This window comes from Dama dama, chromosome 1, assembly GCF_033118175.1.
Source record: "Dama dama isolate Ldn47 chromosome 1, ASM3311817v1, whole genome shotgun sequence".
Lineage (NCBI taxonomy): Eukaryota > Metazoa > Chordata > Mammalia > Artiodactyla > Cervidae > Dama > Dama dama.
Genome location: NC_083681.1, coordinates 77,965,816 through 77,991,070, shown reverse-complemented (window position 1 = coordinate 77,991,070; position 25,255 = coordinate 77,965,816). Strand labels below are relative to the sequence as shown.

General features: G+C 40.1%; 1 pseudogene; it reads left to right on the top strand.

Moving 5' to 3' along the window:
* LOC133066602 (fatty acid desaturase 2-like protein FADS2B) overlaps positions 1-14,442 on the top strand; it is a 43,652-nt pseudogene extending 29,210 nt beyond the window's left edge.
* The last annotated feature ends 10,813 nt before the right edge of the window (positions 14,443-25,255 follow it).

Sequence of the window (25,255 nt, the reverse complement as noted above, 5' to 3'; positions counted from 1 at the left end):
TGTCTCCTTAAACAACCCATGCAGGTAAATGTCATTACACTATACTATATTTACTGAAGATGAAATTGAACATCAAAGGGTAGATAATTTTCCCAAACCACACAGAAGCATTTATAAAATCCAGTGGATTCAACTAAGCTGATGTGCTTCCAAAACCTTTTCTCTGTTAAAACCTTCAGATTTTCACTGAAAGAGAAAAAAAATCCCAAACGACCTAATCAGAAATGATATGAGCTCAGCATCAACTAAAATAGTTTTATTCTCATTTATATTTAATGAGATCATTGAAATTTGAAAATGTGATGATCAGAGGCAAACTCTCATAGGAGATGACTTCAGATCCATGACTCTTTTTTTTTATTATTTTTTTTTATTTTTTTATTATTATTTTTTTTTCCAGTGGGTTTTGTCATACATTGATATGAATCAGCCATTTAAAATATTTATTAAAGTAGGAACCCGGGGGCCATTTTCCCCCCAGAACTAATTAGTTTTAGAGCTGGTTTCTTTACTGATAAAATAAGAAGTGTACTCTCTGCTCTACCTATTTCATATCTCTTTTTAAAAGCAGGACAAAAAAAAAAAAGATGGAAAAACATTTCATTTAATCGGTTTTATTCTTCTTCATTATCAAGAGTTGTTTTAGCCTGGAATTTGTGTTCCTGGATAAGATAATTATTTGCTGGTAGGCCTTTAGAGCCTCTAGCCAATAAATCATTCTGTGACCCAGGAATGGGGGACGGCATGTTATAGGAATCCATATCCTAATTAAACTTTGGAGATGTAGGCAGAAAACGCTGATTGTTACTATTCAGGCACTAGTCATGTCCGGCTCACTGAGACCCCATGAACACAGCACACCAGGCTTCCCTGTCCTTCAACAATTCATAAAGTTTGCTCAGACTCATGTCCATTGAGTTGGTGATGCCATCCTACCATCTCATCCTCTGTCATCCTCTTTTCCTCCTGCCCTCAATCTTTCCCAGGGTCAGGGTCTTTTCCAGTGAGATGGCTCTTCACATCAGGTGGTCAGTATTGAAGCTTCAGCTTCAGCAACAGTCCTTCCAATGAATATTCAAGGTTGATATTCTTTAGTTTTGGAAAACTCTGATAATGAAAGATATTTCAGGAGAGAAATCTTGCAGCTAATGAATGTTCTCTTCTCCTCAGGGCCTATCTGTAAAATGGTGGAATAACCAGCACTTCCAACACTATGTCAAAACAAACATCTACCTCAAAGACCCAGATATTAATCTAGGCCCATTTCTTGTTATTGGAGATTTACAACCTGTCAAGGTATGTTTAGAAATACTAGGCACTTAGAGAAAGTTTCAGGAAGTTGTTCTTGGAAAGGTCTACACCTTTGTCTTGAGATCAGGCTGGAAATTCTGGATTCAAGTATGTTGTCAGAGCATCTCTTCTTCTTTTAAGTCCAGGATATAGATTTTAAATAAGTGAATCTGGTGTTGTAAGAAAAGAAGAAAATGTGGAATGAATGACTCTATGATCTTAAAAGTCATTCAGTTTAAATCACTCATAGAAGGCATGGCAGTACATTCAAGGAGTGCTAAATCAGGAAACACCTATGTATCTATTTATGTCAACTAATTCTAGCTGTTGGAAGAAACTAAGCTGTTATTTTTAGTTTAGGTTATTTTGGTTCATTTATACATGAAACTCACCTCAAATGCCTCATAATACACTTAGGACCTCACCCCTAATTCAGAATTCGTTTTTGTTTTTTTTTTTTTTTCCCCCATTTATTTCTATTAGTTGGAGGCTAATTACTTTACAATATTGTAGTGGTTTTTGCCATACATTGACATGAATCAGACATGGATTTACATGTTTTCCCCATCCTGATCCCCGCTCCTGCCTCCCTCTCCATCCCATCCTTCTGGGTCTTCCCAGTGCACCAGCCCTGAGCACCCGTCTCATGCATCCAACCTGGGCTGGTGATCTCTTTCACCCTTGATAGTATACTTGTTTCAATGTTGTTCTCTCTGAGCATCCCACCCTCGCCTTCTCCCACAGTCTAAGGTCTGTTCTGTACATCTGTGTCTCTTTTTCTATTTTTCATGTAGGATTATCGTTACCGTCTTTTTAATTTCCATATATATGCATTAGTATACTGTATTGGTCTTTATCTTTCTGGCTTACTTCACTCTGCATAATGGGCTCCAGTTTCATCCATCTCATTAGAACTGATTCAAATGAATTCTTTTTAATGGCTGAGTAATATTCCATAGTGTATATGTAGCACAGCTTTCTTATCCATTCATTTGCTGATGGACATCTAGGTTGCTTCCATGTCCTGGCTATTATAAACAGTGCTGCGATGAACACTGGGGTGCACGTGTCTCTTTCAGCTCTGGTTTCCTCAGTGTGTATGCCTAGGAGTGGGATTGCTGGGTCATATGGCAGTTCTATTTCCAGTTTTTTAAGGAGTCTCCACACTGTTCTCCACAGTGGCTGTACTAGTTTGCATTCCCCCCAACAGTGTAAGAGGGTTCCCTTTTCTCCACACCCTCTCCAGCATTTATTGCTTGTAGACTTTTGGATAGCAGCCATCCTGACTGACATGTAATGGTACCTCATTGTGGTTTTGATTTGCATTTCTCTGATAATGAGTGATGTTGAGCATCTTTTCATGTGTTTGTTAGCCATCTGTAAGTCTTCTTTGGAGAAATATCTGTTTAGATCTTTGGCCCAATTTTTGATCGGGTCCTTTATTTTTCTGGAATTGAGCTGCTGGAGTTGCTTGTATATTTTTGAGATTAATCCTTTGTCTGTTTCTTCATTTGCTATTATTTTCTCCCATTCTGAAGGCTGTTTTTTCACCTTACTTATAGTTTCCTTTCTTGTGCAAAAGCTTTTAAGTTTCATTAGGTCCCATTTGTTTATTTTTGCTTTTATTTCCAATTTCTGGGAGGTGGGTCATAGAGGATCTTGCTGTGATTTATGTCAGAGAGTGTTTTGCCTATGTTCTCCTCTAGGAGTTTTAAAGTTTCTGGTCTTACATTTAGATCTTTAATCTATTTTGGGTTTATTTTTGTGTATGGTGTTAGAAAGTGTTCTAGTTTCATTCTTTTACAAGTGGTTGACCAGTTTTCCCAGCACCACTTGTTAAAGAGGTTGTCTTTTTTCCATTGTATATTCTTGCCTCCTTTGTTGAAGATAAGGTGTCCGTAGGTATATGGATTTATCTCTGGGCTTTCTATTTTGTTCCATTGATTAATTCAGACTTCTTAAGCAACAGAAAAAGGACGGCAAGCTCCAGGATGTCTCAGCTGTTGACTTTCTTAAACCTCAGCTTAAAAACAAGCATGTAACGATTATTACCAAGATTTTCAGAGTCTGATTTCAACATAGAAGGTATAAGGATAAGCACAGAAAGGTATCTTTCCTTGAGAAGAAATAATGGATCCTGAGAATTAAGTGCTTAGGAAGAGGCTCTATCTGCTTCTGGAAGAATTTAGGAGCTTTCTAACAACAAAGGAGTGTAGCTTGGTCAGTTGCTCCATGGACTTTGTGGTGACCAGAATTGTGCAACTTTCTGAAAATAGGTTTTCCAAGTTTTGGAAGACAACCTTCTTCCAATTAGCAAAAAAAGTCTCCTGCTGAGATATAAAGGAAAAAAGAAAGATACCTTAACTGTAGTCTTCAGTCAGTTGTTCTTCACAATGACTCCGCAAAGAAGTCAAAGCTCTCTAAAGTCTGCAAACTCCTGAAGTGAAGTCGATCAGTCATGTCTGACTCTTTGTGACCTTTTGGACTACAGCCCACCAGGCTCCTCTATCCATGGGCTTTTCCAGGCAAGAATAGTGGAGTGGGTTGTCATTTCCTTCTCCAGGTATCCAACCTGGACCTCCCACATTACAGGCAGACTCTTTACAGTCTGAGCCACCAAGGAATCCCTGTGAACTCCTCGGCTGACCACTAAACTTACGACATTTTGACTTCTCTCCTCATTCCCTCACAGCAATGGAGATTTGCCTCACTGGAGTTCATGAGGCAGCCTGACCCCCTCCAGAAGTGCCTTCTGTAGAACTGTATCCAGTTCTCATGCTGCCTCTTCACAGAAGATGGAGACATCATCACTTCTCCACCATTCTAGAGACACATCCCTCGAGCCTTAGGTTCTGTATACTTTAATTTCAAAGCAACTCACAACACCTTACTTAAAATCTTTTAATCTCTAAAATTCAGTTGTTTCACAACAAAACTAATTCTGGTAAGCCTTAAGTGTTTCTGTTCTTCCCATTTTACTGTCAGTATTTCTACCACTTTCTTCAAACATTCATTCTTTTAATAAGTATTAATTAAATCCTCTAGGGCCAGGTCCTGTTCTCATACTCTGGAAAACTTAGACTTCTCCTTTGGAGCAATACTCAAAAATCAATCCTTGACCTACATTTGCCAGCTCTCCAAAATTTCCCACTGACTCCCTCTTTCAAGTTTCCTACCCCTTAAATATCCAGAACCTGGGAGTAACTGCAAATAACTATCATTACTTTATCACCATGACATTTATTTTTATTTACAATAGTAAGAGAAAGAAGGGTCAAGTCTAATATCGAAATAACAGAAGAAATATGTAGAAGGGAAGGTATCAAAAGAATGGGAAAAGCAAAAAATTAAACACGGCTCACAGTGTTTTAAGTGACTGACATATGGTAAAATTATAGAGGAGATTTGAATTATCATTCATTCATTAATTCCTTCAACTAAACATTTATTAAGTGTCTCTTAGGTAATAGAGATAAACCATTACTTCTATGCTTCCTCTTAAGATACTTGCTGCCTTTGTACATTTGGACACAGACTAAATTAACTAAGAAGACCCCTAGGAAATGACTCAAATTCCCAGTGTTAAGATTATACATTATCAAGCCTTAAAATGAGTAAATCACAGCATGAGATCCACGATGGAGTTAAAGGAGGAAAGATGAAGTAGATACTAGAGGTTATGACTATGTGTCTTATAACACAACCATTCAACAAATACCTGTTAAATGGATTAATAGATAAAAGCAGACTGTGCTTCAAGCAAAATTCTAAGCACATAGTTTGAAGAAGACCTTAAAAATTTATCAGAAATATTTCTCCTGAATCACCATTCCATTCCACACCAGGACAAATATTTTAAAATGGCTCCCATGGGAATAATAATAAACAATCACAATCCCTGAATTCAAATGGGATAAGCCACCCCTGCAAGAATTGCCCACATTTAAATAAAGAAAAAGGAACCACAGTATTTCCTCCCCCTTCAGTTCTGGTTCTTCAGTGGCTTTAGTTTGACAGTAAATGAACTCTGACCAGATGGCTCTTTCTATAGAGATTCTACACACACACACACACACACACACACACAACCTTGAGTATAATAACAGAAGTCTATATTGTTCTTGCTTTAGTTTTATTCTCTCTTCATTCAGTATGGGAAGAACAAAATCAAATTCATCAACTACGAGAAGCAGCACCTGTACTTCTGCATGGGTGAGTCACACAGGGAGCCACAATCCTTATTTTCCCATTTCCTTGAAGCAAACTGTTGTCAAAACAGAAGGCATGACTGAAATCCTCCCACAGAGAGACGACCCCATGTCTTGTTGTGCCTCAAAAAAGCAGCATGCTTTACTTCAGACTTACCTGGGTGAAATCTGAAAAGGAAAACAGAAGAGCAGTTAGGCATTCTTAATGGGCATCTCATCACTCTGGCTACTGTACAGGGAAGGAGATGTTCCAAGAAGGATGGGAGGCAGGATGCCAATCAAGGGGTCTGGAATATATGACTCTTGTGCTGGATAAACTAAATACAATACTTATGAAGAAGAAAAGGATAGTGAATATGCATAGGGAGGAAAACTAGGAAAAGAATGCTTAAGTACTGACAGTAGGTGCCAGAAAAAGCAGAGTCTCATGAATAAAAGTCACCTGCAGAGCTTCTGTGTGGAAGAAAGTTGACTGTTCCCAAAGCTTACATACAGCTGGAGAACATATTTTAGTGGACAGATACACACGCACACACACATATAAGATAGATCTGGACATGTTCTAGGCTTGAGAGAAAATAGGGTAGCTGAATAATGCTAATACCAATGAAAATATTAGAAGCAAAAATGTTCTGCTCTTAACCAAGTCAAACTGATGATAGCTCACAAAGGAAAGTTTAGGGCCCCAAAATATGCTCGTCTAAAACATGCTTACTCATTTGGAAAAGAAACCCAAATTAGGAAAGATTCCAAACATTTCCTGTAGATCAGTGGTTCTCACCTAAGAGCATAGTTGCCCCCAACATTTGACACCGTATAGATACTTTTTTGATTATCAAAACAAAGCAGGAGAATGGTACTGACATCCACGGGGCAGAAGCCAGGGATGTCATGAAATGCCTTACAGGACACAGAACAGCCCTGAACAGTAAAGAATTATCTGACCCTAAGATGCCAACAGTGTTAAGATTGAGAAGCGGTTGCAGATGATCTGGCTTGCCCAAACATTGGCCACCAGTGGTCATCTGTCTCCTGCCTGACCAGGATGGCCTGTGAGTCCATTTCTTAAGACACGAGGCTCAACCACCACTGCAGCCTCTTCCAGTGCTAGAATTCTGAGGACTTCTCCTAATGCGGTTATTCTCTTTCAGGACCAAAAAGGGTGTGGAGGACACTGGTTCTCCAGTTTGAAAGGTAGCTATTCCAGCCCAGACAGATGTGTATTCACATAAGAAAAAACTGTTGAGGTCTCTTGTCTGAACTCTCCTCCTGTGTGTAGTAAAACAATACGGCCTTAGCTTATGAGGAATGGGTGAATATTGTAGCTTCACTGCAGAATGCCCAGCTTACAAACCACATCGTCCTCAGGAACTGTTTCATTTTGTCATTTTCTTTCAAATGTCTTCAACTTAGTATGACAGGTACAAATGAGTCATACTTAACCTGTCAAAGGGAGATGAAGCTTGACATTTCATAAAGGTGGCGAGACAGCTTTCATGCAGATTCCTGTAGTAAGGAAAGGTACTTCAGTATAAGCTGAGCTCAACTCTCAGAAAAGAAAGTTGGGAGACTTTTAAAACACTGCGACATGCTAAAGGAAATTAGGGAAAGAGGATAAAGGGAGGGGAAGCTGGTCGTGTGGTTAAGCCATGTGTGTCTTCTCACTGGTGTTTATCAAAGTCAAACTCCTTAGCCTTCCAAAGACTGCAGGACAGAGCCTGATCCTCTAAGACTGTACTTCAAAGGGATGACTCCCAAGTCCTTGAGAAAGACATTTCTGGGTCAGGGAAGATCCATCTCAGAGGGACAGAGTAAGAGTTTTATAATTGTAAGTTTTCTAACAAATGATCGAAGAAAAAAGAGGTCAGAAGCCTACTGAACATGCATTAAGTTCTTTGGACAGTCTTGAACTTTCTCATGCAAGAATTTTAAGGGGGCTGGAGTCATCCAAAGAGCATGGCCTTGAACTGTTCTTAGAAATGATTTCTAGCATTTCTGTGAGTCTCTTTGTGTGTAGGGTGAACAAAATCATCTGTGCTGACAGTTCACAGATTTTGAAAGTTTGCAGGTCAAGTTTGGAGCCTAGTCAGGAAGGGGACTCCAGAGCTTCTGGCTCAAGTTTGATCAAGGAGAGAGTTGTCAAATTCTGAAGGTTGTCAGTATGACTCCTATGTGCTCCAGGCAACTTCAGTGGTCCTGGGGGATGAGCGGGTAAATAACTATCAGACCAGACTCAGTATGCCTGCTCTATATCTGCCACCTCGACATATTGTGACAGGGCTCAACACGAAGGATCGTGAAGGATTGAAGGATTCCAGGGACCTTGAGAAAACTTGAAAGCTCAGAGCAGAAGCATTCCAGGATGCCTTCATCAGGAATGACTCAGATCTTCAAAGCTTCCCTAGTCTCCCTAAGGGTGCTTGAACCAAAGTCCTGGTTCAGCCTCAGAGACTCTAAAAGCCCAGCAGCATCCAGGATGTGGCTGTGGATCTCCATCTTGCATCCCTTCTCAGGGGAAATATTCCAGGCGTAGCATGCTAAGATCAACTCCCACTCGCTTCCATAGGAATCATATCTGCTTATTTTTTCACTATCCTCTTTTTTTTTTTTTTTTTTCTCAGTTGGGGTCCACCTTTTCATGCCGGTAGCTTTGAACCTGAAATCCATGAAAGAGATGTACCAGAGAAGGTACTGGGAGGTGAGCAACTCGATTCCTTCTCTAGAGCTCGATCAGGCTAGTAGAAAAGGGGAACTGTACATGCTTGGTCCTTTCCAGATGCAGCTTCCTTGAGTACCAGGATATAAGATTTAGCCAGTTTTATTTCCACTAGCTTAACTTTCAAGCACTTCTTTCTACAGGACATCGCCTGGGTCAGCAGCTCTTACATTCGCTATTTCATCACATTTGTTCCTTTCTATGGACTCTTTGGAACCTTGGGGCTCATGTGCTTAGTCAAGTAAGTAAAGAATAATATTCTCCCACTCTTACTCTGGATGGTCTTCTTACCTTTCTTATCTGAGCTATTTATGATTAGCAGATTATGACACCAGACCAGATTCTCGTAGCTGAGATATTTCCAAGAAAATGTGGGATAAAACAGCTGAAATAGTTGAATGAGTTTCTTGGAAACTGAATTTGCCCAATCTTGCCTTTTTTCCCACGTGATTAATTCCCAATTGCAGCATAGTAATCCCTCAGCATCTGAGGAGAATTAGTCCCTGGACCCACCTCAGTTACCAAAATCCAAAGATATTCAAGCTTCATAGTCATCTATCCATATATGTGGTTCCACAACTGAGAATTCAGGCAACCACTAATCTTGTAGTAGAGTATGTGTTTACTTAAAAATATCCACATTTAAGTGGACCTGCGTGTTTCTCAAAGGACAATTGCATTCTTCCTGATCACCAAGTCCTTCAAACTGTAATCCAGCTGGACATCATAATTCTTACCAAAGATAGTGGGAGCCCAGGTTTAAAAAAGTTATTTTATGACTAGAGATTTTCCCCACATCAAAAGCACTTTAACCTGAATCACCCCGTTCACCTTGTGATGCATCCCTTCCTCATGACTCGCATCCCTGCTCATAGCTGCGGCGGCTCCTCCGCGTCAGGCGGTTTGCTGTGGTCACAGTGGGCCTCCCTGCTGGCTCAGACAGCAAGGCGCCCGCCTGCATTGTGGGAGACCCGGGTTCCATCCCTGGGTCGGGAGGATCCCCGGAGAAGGAAACGGCAACCCGCTCCAGTATTCTTGCCTGGAAAATTCCATGGATGCAGGAGCTGGTGGGCTACAGTCCACGGGGTCGCAAAGAGTCGTACATGACTGAGCGACTTCACTCACTCTACATGCATTATCTTATTTGATGTAATAAAACAATGCACAACCAGGCAATGTAGATAGTATCAATTTCGTTTTTCTGGTGAGAGAACTAAAGTTCAGAGGAATGAAATCACTTGCTCAAGAGCAAATAAGGGTCAGTAGCAGTGCCAAATCACAACTCGTCCCCAGTTCTATCTGATGACAACAGCCAAGCTCTTAATCACATTGCATATATGCTTAAGTTGTTGTCACTATAGTCGCTAAGTCATGTCTGACTCTTTTGTGACCCCATGGACTGTAGCCTGCCAGGCTCCTCTGCTCTGGAGATTTCACAGGCAAGAATACTGGAGTGGGTTGCCATTTCTTTGTCCAGGGGATCTTCCTGACCCAGGAATCAAACCCAGATCTCCTGCACTGTCAGATGGAATCTTGACCACTGAGCCACCAGGGAAGCCTGACCTTCAGTTATCTAGGATCTTCTGAGCCTTGCACCAATGCCTTCAGAAAATACTGGGGACGCTGCTCTGGTACAGTAGGCTGCAAGACAGGGACTGTGACTGATACCTACTGTGTAATCTTCAGATATAAAAGGTCTGCAAAGATGAAAATCAAATAACCACCACTTTATTGGAACCTTTGAGTCACTGCCATTTCCTCTAACGCTCAGCCAGATCTGCCAGTGGGTATGCAAGCCCAGTGACTGGAACTGAAAACACCCCAAGAAGTGATATTTTCCTTCTATTCTCTTAAAGGTTTCTTGAAAGTCCCTGGATTACATATGTTACCCAGATGAGCCACATACCAATGAAAATGAGCAAAGAGGAGAACCAGGACTGGTTCAGCACTCAGGTAATAATGCTGTTCTTGGGAAAGCATCCACCAAAGCATCCTGATTACCATCTGCCTACCTCAAATAATATTTATTGGAGGCTTACAGGGGCCAGGCTTTGTCAACTGTTTTGCATGTAGCTACATGATCAGAGTACTCCTACTTCACAAATGATAAAATTGAGGTGTGAAGAAGTTCTATAACTTGTGTAAGATCACACAGCTAATAAGTGGTAGAAGCAAGTTTTATTTCTTTATTTAAATGGCCACACTGTGTGGCATGCAGGGTCTTAGTTCTCCTACCAGGGATCAAACCTGTGTTAAGCACATAGTCTTAACCAGCAGACCAGTGGGAAATCCCTAGAAGCAGGTTTTAAACCTCAGCAGTTTGATTTCAGAAACTTTGCTCTTAACCAAGGCTTAATAAACTATAGTCCAAGAGCCAATCTAGTCCAATCTGTGTTTTTTTAGTTCTATTGGAACACAGCCACACTTATACATTACATATTCTCTGATAACTTTCATTCTAAAACAGCAGAACTGTGTAGCTGTGATGCAGAATTAAAACATTTACTGTGCGGCACTTTACAAGCAAGGTTTACTAAACCTGCCTCAACATGAAACAGTCTTTCAACGAATCTCACACTCCTAGAATAACAGAATGGAGAACCCTGCAATCCCCCTCATTTCATTGTATAGATAGTGGGGCCCAGAGAGGAGACTCAGCATTCTTGGCAAGAATGCTGCTAACAATTAAAAGACTTGTGACCCATGCAGAATGCCATTGCCCCCTAAGCCTGACACTGGCTGTGTTGTGTAAACTGGAGAATCCAGGCATCATACTGCTTCCTTCTCCATGCTCATTTCCAAGTTCAGTAGACACTCCACACAGCAGTGGTTCTCAGTCTTTTTGATCAAGAAACCACTCTTAAAACTTATTGAGAATGTGAAAGAGCTTTCTTTTGTGGAGGTTATATTCACTGATACTTACTGTATTTGAAATTGAAACTGAGAGTTTAAAAATATATATTAATTGATTAAAAAAAAAACAAGATAAAGCCAGTAAAAGTTAACATCAGAGTGATGACATCATCCCATGTTTAGTAGCCTCTGGAAAAACCCATGGTATAAGCATGCACGAACGAGAATGAAAAAGGCAAATACTGTCTCAGAAGTATTATGGGGATCATTTTGACCTTGAAGATCCCCTGAAAGTGTCCTAGGGAACCCCAAGGTGCTCTAAAGTACACTTCGAGGAACCCTGACATAGAACAACTGCAAAAATAACGTTAAAAATGGCAACAACCCTAACAAGAATTAAATCTTAGAAAGGCACTGAATAAAAGTTACATTCATAAGCATTCCACATAGTCTGGAGAATCCTATAAACTTCTTGTCAGTCTGTCTTTGTGTAAAATAAAATACATTAGATTAAAAAGGAAGCTACTTGTATATATTAATATATTAATAAATGTATTTCTAGGCACAAAGCCCTTGATTAAAGCCCTTGCATGCTTTATTCCCCATTTAGAAGTCCTTTAAGTCTATTCTGTGGTAATAACATTCAAACTCCTATAATTTCTACAAGAGTCCTACAATCCCACTTCCATCTGCCAAAGTCCTTACTCACAATACCTTAGTCTTCTGATTTTGAGCGCTGATAGTGACTTAGTCCTCTCAGATCCTATTCACTTCTTCATATCTATTGCCTTATCTATACTTCTTAGCAAAATGCCTTATGTCCTTTATTGTTGCAAGGTCCCTGAGCCCTGGGACTTATTTTTATCCCTCATGGTTTGTGAAACAAAATGCATACTCAATCAGCACTTGTTGAATGATGGATAAATAAAAGAGCAACTAAATCTCTTGTTTGTCACGGGCTCATTTATATTTACATCTAATGTAAGCTTTTTCTTTGCAGGTCTTGGCCACCTGTAATGTTGAACAGTCCTTTTTCAATGACTGGTTCACTGGGCACTTGAACTTCCAAATTGAGCACCAGTGAGTAAGAGAAACAGTTCATGATAAAGGGCAAGGGCTATCTCTAATAACTGCCCTCCATATAGTCCAGAGCGGAGCAGAAGACTCACCATCTTAAGGGAAAAAAATGAACCAGGGCTCTCTAAAGGATGCTATTTTTCAATTAACAACAATTATAGATAAGGGAAGAAAGAAATGAAGGAAGTGTCACAATTGTGAGTAAATGGAGTGAAATCTTGGAAAAGTATCAGTGACTCAGTTTCCAGATTCCTATGGGCTTAGGAATTGGTGATTTCTTTGCATTTGCTTTGTTGGCAAAACCTAAGAAATATCAGGACACTTGGGTAACCAACTTGTGTTCAAACTTAACTATGTTATAATTCAAATATTTTCTTATCTGTGTCTTTGGAGTCAAGTTTACAAAATAACTAAGGAAGTAGAGTCCCTGCTGCAATTTCTAAACGGTATTTGGAAATACTTTACCAAAGGATCAGTTACAGAGAGGAAACGGGTAGTTCACTGTAGTTCATGGGGTCGGAAAGATTCAGACATGACTGAGTGACTGAACTAAACTGAACTGAAGGGATAAGATGAGTCTGCCAGCAAGTTTTTTAACTTTCCAGAACTAAAGTATTGTGCAAGGTCAAGGTTGGGTCTCTGTGGCTGATACCATTTTATTTTCTAAAAGAAGAAAGGGAACTTTGGGTTTCTCCTTAGGTCTGAAAAGTTGTATATCTCCTCTGTTTCCCTAGTCTGTTTCCCACAATGCCACGCCATAATTATCACAGTCTTCACCTCTGGTGAAGTCACTGTGTGCCAAGCATGGACTGCCGTATGTGAACAAGCCCATGTTGAAGGCATTTGGAGATATTGCCAGGTAATAACAGTCCCCCAACCCACAGCTCTCATTTCCCTTCACTGCTGGTCCCCAGACTCTTCACTGCTTTATCAATCATCATTCAGTCAATAGCTATTTATTAAGGAACATTCATGTGCCCAGCATGGACAGGAGGCTCTATAAGGAACAACATTAACAGAGAAATGATAACAGTCATTCCTACCATTTACCTGCTGCCTTCTAGCTACTTCTTAGTGAAAATATCTTGGTGCCCTACTAAATTACAATCTTCTTATAAACCAGGGTTCTGTATTATTTGTCTTTGTATCACCCACAAAGACTTGACATGCTTTAGAACTTAACCAGTAGAAGGGACTCTCCGTTCATCTGGATCAGGGTTGAAAACTAAGATGCTTGCAGGGTCTGGTGGGACAGGCAGGGGTGACTCTTCCTATAGGAACTGAGAATCCATACTCATCCTAAAGCATGCACAGTTACCTAGAAAATCCTATGCTCATCAAATTAACAGCCAAAACCTTGGTTGAATATTTTTTTATCTTCAGATTAGGAAAAAATATTTATTAATATAAAAAATAAGCCATCAAGGCTAGACCTGGTCAGATCTGATCCCTGAGCAGTAATCCATCTTCACTTTCTACCACTGCCCTCTTCCTTTCCTGCCCTCCAGATATCTGACCCCGCTTCAGTTGCTACAGAACTCCCTGCCCCTTGCCCATGGCACATCCTTGCTCACCTTTTCTTCTACCTAGAATAATCTTCCAACCTGCCTCTCCCCACCCCGTCACCTTCTCAAGTTCCATTCACTCTCCAAAGTTCACCTGAAAGGTTTTTTCTTCATCTCAGTCCTCCCTTGCCCCCAAGACTAAACCTGTCACATGCTTGCTTCTCTTTATGTCTAACTTTTATCACAATCATGATTAAATAGCATATTGGGTAATATGTGTCTCCCAGTGCAGACCAGGAACTCCAGGTGGACAAGACTCTCATCACTCTTATTCACTGCTGTATCACCAGAGCCTAGAAAAATATTTCACTTTATAAAGTAGGAGAGGTATGTGGATACAGGACGAGTTGGTTTATAGTTATATGGTTTATCTTATAGAGATTCAGCAGAGCTTTTTCTTTTAATACTGGAGAAAAGGAAAGTGATGCTTTGGAGTACAGAAAAGCATAAAGCAAAATATCAGTCTCCTCCATATAGAAAATGGGGACTCACCTTCTAAACCATAAGTCAGTGTATTTGACTCCCTCCACCAGACAAGATAGAAAGAGGTCTTTCAGATATAGTTGAAAACGACAATGTTGTAAAGTATTAAGTAAAAGAGCAAATGCTCCTTGAAGTAGTTCCTTTGACCTGAGTCTCACCCGCTCATGATTTTGTCTGCTCCTCTTGCAGGGCCCTGAAGAAGTCCGGAGCCCTCTGGAAGAAGGCTTGCTGCACACATCCAAAAACATAATGCAGATGTGCAGGTGCTAAAGAGAAAACCACAGGCCCCAAAAGTGTTACTTGTGCTAAAGCCCATGATACCAAACCTCTACAATACCTGACACAATTGCAGTTACAGCCTTCCCCAGAAATGTAATCTTAATCAACTAGTCTGGAGTTTTTGGGTAGGCATTGTTGTGTTTTACTCCTTCTCCATTCCTGCCCTTGGCCCAGAGAAAGTATATATATATATATATATGATAAAACCCTTGTAATCCCTCCCCCCGTGGGGGAAAAAAAAAGTGTCTGCCCTAAATATACTTTGCTGATGGCTTCCTTGCCCCTCCTTTCTTCCTATAAAAACCTTCCATTTGCACAACCCCTCAGAATTCCCTTCTGCTTACTAACTGGGATGTTGCTTGATTCAGAAGTCATTGAATAAAGCCAATGATGTCTTCAGATTTACTTAATTGAATTTTTAACAGCTTGTTCAGTAAGATTCCCAGAGGAGGACACTCAAGGTCTATTACTTTCACATCTTCCCAGATCACTGAGCATGGCGTTAGAATTCAAATGATCAATCCTGTGTCGGCCCTCTGCTCACTGGCCACATGAATAAAGATGGCTTAATTGGGTAGACTTCCATTTAAACTAAATGACTCATGAGAGTTATGTTACAGTCCTATCTGAAATTCTTCAGTGGATTCCCATTGCCCTTGGAATAAAGTTGCAATTTGCAACCTGGTGATTGCCAGCAGACGACCAGCACCGGCCTTCCTCCAGGAACCCTCTCCCACCTTGTGCCACTCCCCCCCTCAGCTTCAGTTCCAGGCAGCCAAAGCAGGCACAAGGGAAGAATGTCTGACCTCCAATAACACCCAAAAACTAAGTCTCCATACCACCCTCAGGGAACCAAAGGATCAGGACATGACTAGAACTTGAATGCCAGAATCTTTTTAGAAGTGAAGGGTTATCCATCCTAGAAGATCCCATGTTGAAGCTTCAAACATATCTTATCATAAATGGACACGTTCCAAAATCCACTAGTTGAAACCTGCTCCACCATATCTGCCAACTAATACATCATCCACAACTCATAATGTTTGACCAAACCCCAGATCAAAGACACAGATTTGAGCCCTTCCCATGTCTCCTTGCCAGTTGGCCTCAAAATAACAGTCTTCTCAAAAGCTGGTGCCATGGTATTGCTTTCTACGTGCTTCAAGCAGTGAGCCCTTTGCTTGGTAAAGATTTTAGGGAAGCCTCCCCATTAATTCAAGGTCTCCTTGTGATATACTCTGTAGTAATTACTAGAGGTATAATTTTACATCCATTTGTGTGATTCCTAGTCTTCCACTGTAACCTGCAATATCTATAAGAGTAGAGACTGCCTGACATGATAGAGACACTCAATGAAGACATGCAGAAGGAAGGAAGGCAGGGAGGGAGCTGGAGGGGAGAAAGGAAAGAGGGAAACAAGGAAGTGTCAACTATAAATTGGCACTTGACAGCTACCTCTACAAGGAATAAAGCAAGTGCTGCTGCAGCTGCTGACATTCAATACCCTCTGAAAGAAATTTAGAGTGGAGAACAGGAATGAGGCACTCTGTGCTCTTGGAAAAACTGGCAGGACAAGTCTTCAGATAGTTAGATATTTTCAGGAAAGATTTTATGAGCCCAGTTATTACATCTATTCATATCCAGAAAAAGCACTAAATTCATTAATGGCAAATTAGCTCCTCATGACTAGCAGCAAACATCTGCCAAAATGTGTGCATGGCTGCAGGTTCCCCCTTCACTAAAATCATATATGACACTTACCTTATCCCCTAACAAGACGTTGAATTTTTTTCAGAGATAAAAGAACAAAACTGTAAGTCAGGCAGCAGTTCCTCTTTGGAGCAGTTTCTCAGAGCTATCAGAAATGCTGTCTCCCAGGCTGCAGTCCTCATTTTGCCCCAACAAAACTTAATTCACAGCTTTCATGTTGTGTCTTTCTTTCAGTCTACAGGAGGAAGGAAGGAAGGGAGGGAGGGAGGAGGCAGGAAGAAAAAGCTGTGTGTAAATGTTGCTGTTGTTCAGTAGCTAAGTTGTGACCCAGTGAACTGCAGCATGTCAGGCTTCCCTGTCCTTTGCTGTCTCCTGGGGTTTGCTCAAACTAATGTCCATTGAGTCAGAGATGCCATCTAACAAACTCATACTCTGTCCCCAGATTCTCCTCCTGCCCTCAGTCTTTCATAGCATTGGCGTCTTTTCCAATGAGTCAGCTCTTCAAAATAGGTGGCCAAATCCTGAATTTCAGCTTCAGCATCAGTCCTTCCAATGTATACTCAGGGTTGATTTCTTTTAGGATTGACTGGTTTAATCTCCATGCTATCCAAGGGACTCTTGAGAGTCTTCTCCATTACAATGGAAAAGCATCAATTCTTTGGTGCTCAGTCTTCTTAATGGAATAAATCTCACATCTGTAAATAACTACTGGAAAACCAAAGCTTTGACTATACGGACCTTTGTTGGCAAAATGTTGTAGATGTAAATCCTTCTAATTGGAGAGCAAGATGAATTTTATCAAACTTATAAGGAGCATTTCTAAATTCTAACTGAATTATTAAAATACTTAGCAATGGTTATGAGCATCTACTAATCTGTAAGTACTGAGTTGTACCCTTCGTAATTATTATTCCATTTAGTCCTCATAACAGCTCCAAAGGGCAAGTTTTAGAATTCATCTCATTTTATAGATAAAAACATGAGACTTAAGGGAGGCCAAGCAACTTGCCTGATGGCACAGGTAAGTTGAGTATAGTCTCAGATGCAGGAATATCTGACTCTGTAGTCAACATTCATTAACATTCAAGAAACCAAAAGTAAAGGGGAATTAAGTTGCATTACAAGTCATGAGCAGTGGGCACATTTGAACTCTAATAGTTTCCCAGGAGCTGATGGAATATGCATTAAAGTAGTTATCATTCCACCTCACTAAGAACAGCCACCTGGGGAGGGGAAGATACAAGAAACATATGACAGGCACAGCAGCAGCATCGTAAGAATGCCTGTTAGCTAGTCTCTACTCCCCAATCCTTAAAGAGTATTATCCAACTCAGAAGAATTCACTGGGAGAGATTCAAGCAGAGATTTAACCTTTCAGAAGGGATGGACACTGCAAAAAGCGTGGAAGAACAGAACAGAGAATTGGATTCAAGATTTTGGGATAACGTAGCATGAATTCGACCTGGGAAAAGTTCACTTTCCCTGTGGCTTTCCTCTGACACTCTATTTCCTTGAAAGTTTCCCTCCTTTCAATAAAATCAGGTAGTAAAAAATTGCCTACATATTCAGTCGGGCACTAGATATGGGTGACTGATTGGATTACAAGTCAGGAACCTCAGTCCTAATTTCAGCTCCTCAGTACCCTGCCATGAAATTGGCCATGTCTCTCATACATTGCCTCGATCTGTAAAATAGGTGGGTGCATAATATTACCTGGCCTGTTTGCAACATAGCATTGTTGGGACAGCCAAATAAAGTAAGGCAAATAGAATACTTTCAGAAGCCAAGAACACTCATTCAGATGCTGGTTGTTATTACTGTAATGACGGTCCCTCCCATCCTGGACCATCAAAATCAAGAGCAGCCAGAAGGTCAAATAGATTCATAGGACAGAAAGACACTGAACCATCTTAAAGATGTCAAGGGCACACTTCCTTTGATGAGAGGATTATAAGTCACAAGTGAGACCATGATTTCTCCTATCACAACAGGTAACACCCGGGAGTCACCTTCCACTTCTGACTCTACTCAGTCCCCTGGAACCAGGAGCCAGATCCCAAGCCAAAGGAATAGTGAGCCATGGGCTCCAGTTTCCCAACTTCCAATTAATCATGTGAGTGCACAGCTCTCTAGTGGAAATCATACCAAATCTATCATTTGTTGCTTAAACAATATACTGTAAAGGACTTTCTTGACTATTTCCCTGCTAATCACCCACCTGAAGGACACAGAAAATATAAATTAAACAAAAATTCTACTCAGAGGAGGAATATACTCGGTACTTTTTCTTTCCCACATTTATTTATGAAAATTTGCATAAAGACTTCATGTTGAAAGAATTTACCAGTGAACATCTATTTGTTTAGCCATAATCAAAATTTTGAACTTACACTTTAGTAAATTTGTTTTATTTTATATATATCAATCTACCTGTCTATCTACCCATTAATCTATCTGTTTTATGTGCTTCAAAGTAAATTTCCAGGGGCTTATTTTTAAAACTAAACCTCAGATTATGCAAATAACAAAGTTCATTTCTCATCTTCAATAAAGAATTGTGTAGCAGCTTCATCTTTAAGGGAGTTTTATTGAAATTTTCTATGTGAAGGGAATATAACATGGTTACTACTGTGCAAAATAAATTAACTCAGTATAAACCTTCTTGTGCAAACATTTATCCTTCATTATTTATTGAGTACTTCAATATTTTTGAGTGCTTATCATGTGTCAGACTTGGACCAGTTGATGTGACCCAGATATCCAGGAGACCAGGTTCTTGAAGCTTACAATCTAGTAGAAAAATAAATAAATAAATAAATGGAAGAAAAACCAAGATCATCACATCTGAAGAAAACAAGAGGGTGTTTTTGACAGTGATAAACAGGGACTAATCAAAATAAGGAGGGTCATGGAAAAGTGACCATAAGAAGAATATGAAAGAGTCTGCAATCCAATTCAAAGGAGCAGCCAAGTGCAAAGGCCCTAAGGCAGGAATAAGCTTCTGTTCAAAGAACACCGCAGGAGGCCTGAATGACAGTGGAATAGTGTCCCAGTTTTTTCCTTAATATTACTTTAACTTCATTTCTTCAGTGTATTTTGCCTTGACTTTTCAGAGGCATCAAAAATAATTTTCCAGATAAGCAACAAGGATAAATTGTAGAGCACAGGGAATTATGCCATTATCTGGTAATAATTTTAGTGGGGTATAAACTGTAAAAATGCTGGAGCATCATGATGTACACCTGAAACGAAAAATAATATTGTGAATCAATGATACTTCAATAAAAAATAATAAAAGTATTTTCTATTATTTGTACAAGCACAGTTATCTCTGGGAAATCCTCCCAGATTTAACAGACTAGGTTACATCTCCCTTCGTGAGTTCTGTGTCCTGTGTGCCTCACTTAAACAATTTATTTCTGCCTGTGCAACCACTGAAAACTGAAAACTCCATGAGGGTAGTGACCACCCTGTATGTTGTTACCATTTTATCACCAGGCCCACTCCGATCTTTGGCATTTACCAGGTATTTAATAATGTTTTAAAGAATAACTAATCATTCTTCTCACAACAAGCATTCCAAAATTGCTTATAATTGCTGCCTAGAACCCAGCTGTAATCCTGATGCTCTCTGTTCCATATGGAGATTCAGTTCAGTTCAGTCACTCAGTCGTCTCCGACTCTTGTGACCCTATGAACCACAGCACACCAGGCCTCCCGGTCCATCACCAACTCCTGGAGTCTACCCAAACCCATGTCCATCGAGTTGGTGATGCCACCCAACCATCTCATCACTGTCATCCCCTTCTCCTCCTGCCCTCAAACTTTCCCAGCATCAGGGTCTTTTCAAATGAATCAGCTCTTCTCATCAGGTGGCCAAAGTATTGGAGTTTCAGCTTCAGCATCAGTCCCTCCAATGAAGACCCAGGACTGATCTCCCTTAAGATGGACTGGCTGGATTTCCTTGCAGTCCAAGGGACTCTCAAGAGTCTTCTCCAACACCACAGTTCAAAAGAATCAATTCTTCGGCACTCACCTTTCTTTATAGTCCAACTCTCTGATCCATACATGACCACTGGAAAAACCATAGCCTTGACTAGACGGACCTTTGTTGGCAAAGTAATGTCTCTGCTTTTTAATATACTGTCTAGGTTCATCATAACTTTCCTTCCAAGAAGTAAGCGTCTTTTAATTTCATGGCTGCAGTTTCCATCTGTTGTGATTTTGGAACCCAGATAAATAAAGCCATCCATTGTTTCCACTGTTTCCCCATCTATTTGCCATGAAGTGATGGGACCAGATGCCATAATCTTAGTTTTCTGAATGTTGAGCTTTAAGCCAACTTTTTCACTCACCTCTTTCACTTTCGTCAAGAGGCTCTTTAGTTCTTCTTTACTTTCTGCCATAAGGGTGGTGTCATCTGCATATCTGAGGTTATTGATATTTCCCCCGACAATCTTGATTCCAGCTAGTGCTTCATCCAGCCCAGCATTTCTCACGATGTACTCTGCATATAAGTTAAATAAACAGGGTGACAATATACAGCCTTGAGGTACTCCTTTTCCTATTTGGAACCAGTCTGTTGTTCCATGTCCAGTTCTAACTGTTGCTTCCTGACCTGCATACAGGTTTCTCTAGAGGCAGGTCAGGTGGTCTGGTATTCCCATCTCTTTCAGAGTTTTCCACAGTTTATTGTGATCCACACAGTCAAAGGCTTTGGGATAGTCAATAAAGCAGATGTTTTTCTGGAACTCTCTTTCTTTTTTGATGATCCAATGGGTGTTGGCAATTTGATCTCTGGTTCCTCTGCCTTTTCCAAAACCAGCTTGAACATATGGAAGTTCACGGCTCATGTACTGTGGAAGCCTGGCTTGGAGAATTTTATGCATTACTTTACTAGCATGTGAGATGAGCGCAATTGTGCAGTAGTTTGAGCATTTTTTGGCATTGCCTTTCTTTGGGATTGGAATGATAACTGACCTTTTCCAGTCCTGTCGCCACTCCTCAGTTTTCCAAATTTGCTGGCATATTGAGTGCAGCATTTTCACAGGGTCATCTTTCAGGATTTGAAATAGCTCAACTGGAATTCCATCACTTCCACTAGCATTGTTTGTAGTGATGTTTCTTAAAGCTCACTATACTTCACATTCCAGATTAAAAAATAATAACACTCCTCAGTGAAAGGAATTTTAAAGCCTGCAACTGGGAACTCTTTGCTCAGTCAATTAAAAAAGCCTGCACAAGAGTGACTCTGGTCTATGTCACAGTAGAGAAGACTCAAATGCTGCCTCGCACAAGCTGAATTTGTATTCTGACACATGTTTTTCTGGGGGAAGGAATAGGCAGAGATGAAGAGATGAGAGAGTAAGGCTGCCCCAAACCAGTTCCTCTTTAGAGGAACTAAAGAGCCTCTTGATGAAAGTGAGAGAGGAGAGTGAAAAAGTTGGCTTAAAGCTCAACATTCAGAAAACGAAGATTATGGCATCTGGCCCTATCAGTTCCTGGGAAATAGATGAGGAAACAGTGGAAACAGTATCAGACTTTATTTTTCTGGGCTCCAAAATCACTGCAGATGGTGCTTGCAGCCATGAAATTAAAAGACGCTGACATCTTGGAAGGAAAGTTATGACCAACCTAGATAGCATATTAAAAAACAGAGACATTACTTTGCCAACAAATGTCCATCTAGTCAAGGCTATGGTTTTTCCAGTAGTCATGTATGGATGTGAGAGTTGGGCTGTGAAGAAAGCGAAGTGCCAAGGAATTGAAGCTTTTGAACTGTGGTGTTGGAGAAGACTCTTGAGAGTCCCTTGGACTGCAAGGAGATGCAACCAGTTCATCATAAAGGAGATCAGTCCTGAGTGTTCATTGGTAGGACTGATATTGAAGCTGAAACTCTAGTACTTTGGCCACCTCATGCAAAGAGTTGACTCATTGGAAAAGACCCTGATTCGGGGAGGGATTGGAGGCAGGAGGAGAAGGGGATGACAGAGGATTTGATGGTTGGATGGCTTCACCAACTTGATGGACATGAGTATGGGTAAACTCTGGGAGTTGGTGATGGACAGGGAGGCCTGGCATGCTGCGATTCATGGGGTCACAAGAGTCGGACATGACTGAGGGACTGAACGGAACTGAACTGAACTGAACTGAAGAATATTTTTGAGTAGAACAGTGGTTGCCAGGGACCAGAGGGTGGAGGAAATGTTGGTCACAGGGCACAAACTTCCAGTTGTAAGAGGAATGACTGCTGAGGATCTAATGTACAGCATAGTGACTACAGTTACCACTTCTATGTCCTGTACTTGAAAGTTGCTGTAAAAGTTGATTTTGAACGTTCTCACCATAACAAAGATAACATGGCAGTTAGGTGAAGGATGTGTCAACTAATCTTACTATAAATAGTTGACAATGTATTTGGGTATCAAATCATCACATTATGTACCTTAGACTTACATGTTATATGTCAGTTATATATCAGTAAACCTGGGGCGGGGGTGGAAATGTCACTGAAAGAGATAGAAAAAAAATCTGTTGTATATTAATATAGAAATCGCTTCCAATTAGAGCAACAGTCCATAATTGTGTATGTGCATGCCTGTGCCTCTTGCCATTAGTTTGTGGGATAGCAGTCATGTGCGTCCTGTTTGGATTTACCATCACTGGTTCTTCACATCTCTAGTTTATATAATCCCAAATATGTTTTAGTACCAGTTTGTCTTTTAATCTTGAAAATGGTAATGCCTTCTAATGTCTAGCAAAAGAGATGTGGCTTTGATTTAGTAAAACTGGCAGTATTTTGACTTGCTGAGAGAGGTGGTATGTCTGTAACTTGTGCTTTAAAGGCAACTTGGGGGTGTAAATAACATTTTATATTACAAAAGGCATGGAGAATATACAACCAACACATATAACCACCAAATATAAAGTGTCACCAGTAACAGTAAAGCCTCAGTATTTTACTGTGTTTTAATTAATCTATAAGCTCTTTCCCTCAATATTATTATTTTTTTTAATTTGGGTTGAGAAGTGTAGCTCTTGTGAATTCATTTTCATTAATGCATGATATTCTTCTCTATGCCATTATTTATTTAATTATTACTTGTTTCATTTCTTTTTCACCTTTGTCTATTATATCAAATGGCTTGATTTATATTTATAAGATCCACATTCACAATCTTTGAAATTTAATGATGAGTTCAGTCCATTTTTATTTTCCTTACTAATTCATTTAGACTTATTTATGCCTTCTCAGGGGATTTCTATTTGTCTTGATTTTGCCTACAATTCTTTTTACCTTCTTTATTTTTATTTTGATTGACTGATTTTAAAAGTCCATTTATTCCCCTAAACTTTAAAAAAATTTCATTGTTATCTTTGTAATTTTTGAAAATACATACATCTAAGTAATAAACTATAAGAATTTTAGAGTACTGTAAATGTAGTGAATACTCAAATATAATGTGTTAGTGTTAGCTGATATTTTTAATTTCTCACTTCCCCATAGACATAGGGCTTCCCAGGTAGTTCCAGCAGTAAAGAACCTGCCTGCCATGCAGGAGACATAACAGACGTGGGTTCAATCCCTAGGTCGGGAAGATCCTCTGGAGGAGGACATGACAAGCCACTATAATATAGTCTTGCCTGGAGAATCCCACGGACAGAGGAGTTTGGTGGGCTACAGTTCATGGGGTCACAAAGAGTCAGACACCACTGAGCAACTAACACACACAACATAGCCAATATCATTATTTAAAACTGCCTCTGTTTATGCCAATATGTTATTTCCCACGTTTGCCAGTTTTTAAGCTCACTGTTTCTTCTTTCTTCTAAGATTTTGCTCAGAAATCATTTTCCTCTCTTCTGAACAATTCTTTAGAAGCATCTTTATTGTACAACTGTTGATGGTTAAACTCTCTGCATTTGTTCTTGCATGAAAGTGTTTTATTTTCTCCATTTTTATTAATTTCTTATTTTTAAAAATAAAACCTTCATAACAGTTAAAATGATAGTACAAGAGACACAGGTATGAACTTCACCTAGATTAACCCATTCTTTTTCTTTCCATTTAGCATTATCTGTACACTGACACTGGAGAAGGAAATAGCAGCCCACTCCAGTACTCTTGCCTGGAGAATCCCGGGGACAGAGGAGCCTGGTGGACTGCCATCTATGGGGTCACACAGAGTCAGACACGACTGAAGCGACTTTGCAGCAGCAGCAGCAGGGAGTCAAAGTGGAGAGGGAAATGGCAACCACTCCAGTGTTCTTGCCTGGGGAATTCCAGGGATGGGGGAGGGGGGCCTGGTGGGCTGACGTCTATGGGGTCACACAGAGTTGGACACGACTGAAGTGACTTAGCAGCAGCAGTACACTGACAAATAGATAAGGGCTATTCAGCGTTTATCTCCTACAAGGAAAATCTCTGTCATAACCAAGCTTTCTTGCCAAAGGAATTTAATGTTGCTTCCCAGGTGGCTCAGTGGTAAAGAATCTGCCTGCCAATACAAGAGACACAGAAAATGTGGGTTCAATTCCTGGGTCAGGAATATTGCCTAGAGAAGGAAATGGCAACCCACTCCAGTATTCTAGCCTGGAGAATCCCACGGACAGTGGGCTGCACTCCATGGGGTCACAAAGAGTGGACCTGGCTGAGAGACTGAGCACACAAAAGACATGATCTGCTGTGCACCCATTACTTACATGTATTTACATTTCCCTATTTGCCCCAAATGTCATTTGTAGATATTTTATTCTTAGAGTAAGGATCCAATCAAGGATTGCTTATGATAGTTATAATATCTTTCTAGTCTTTTAAAATCTGAAACAGCTCTTAGTTTTGTTTTTTGTCTGTATTTTATGAAATTGACAATTTTTAGGTTTCCAAAAAAAAAAAAAAAAAACAAAAAAACAAAAAAAAAGAAAAAAACTGTAGAATTCCCATTATCTGGATTTTTTTTTTTCAGGTTGCTTAATCATGATTCGATTCAGGATAAATATTTCTGGCATTTAAACAATGTAGGTGATGCTTTTGCCCCACTTTGTATAATTGATTCATGGATGTACGATTCTAG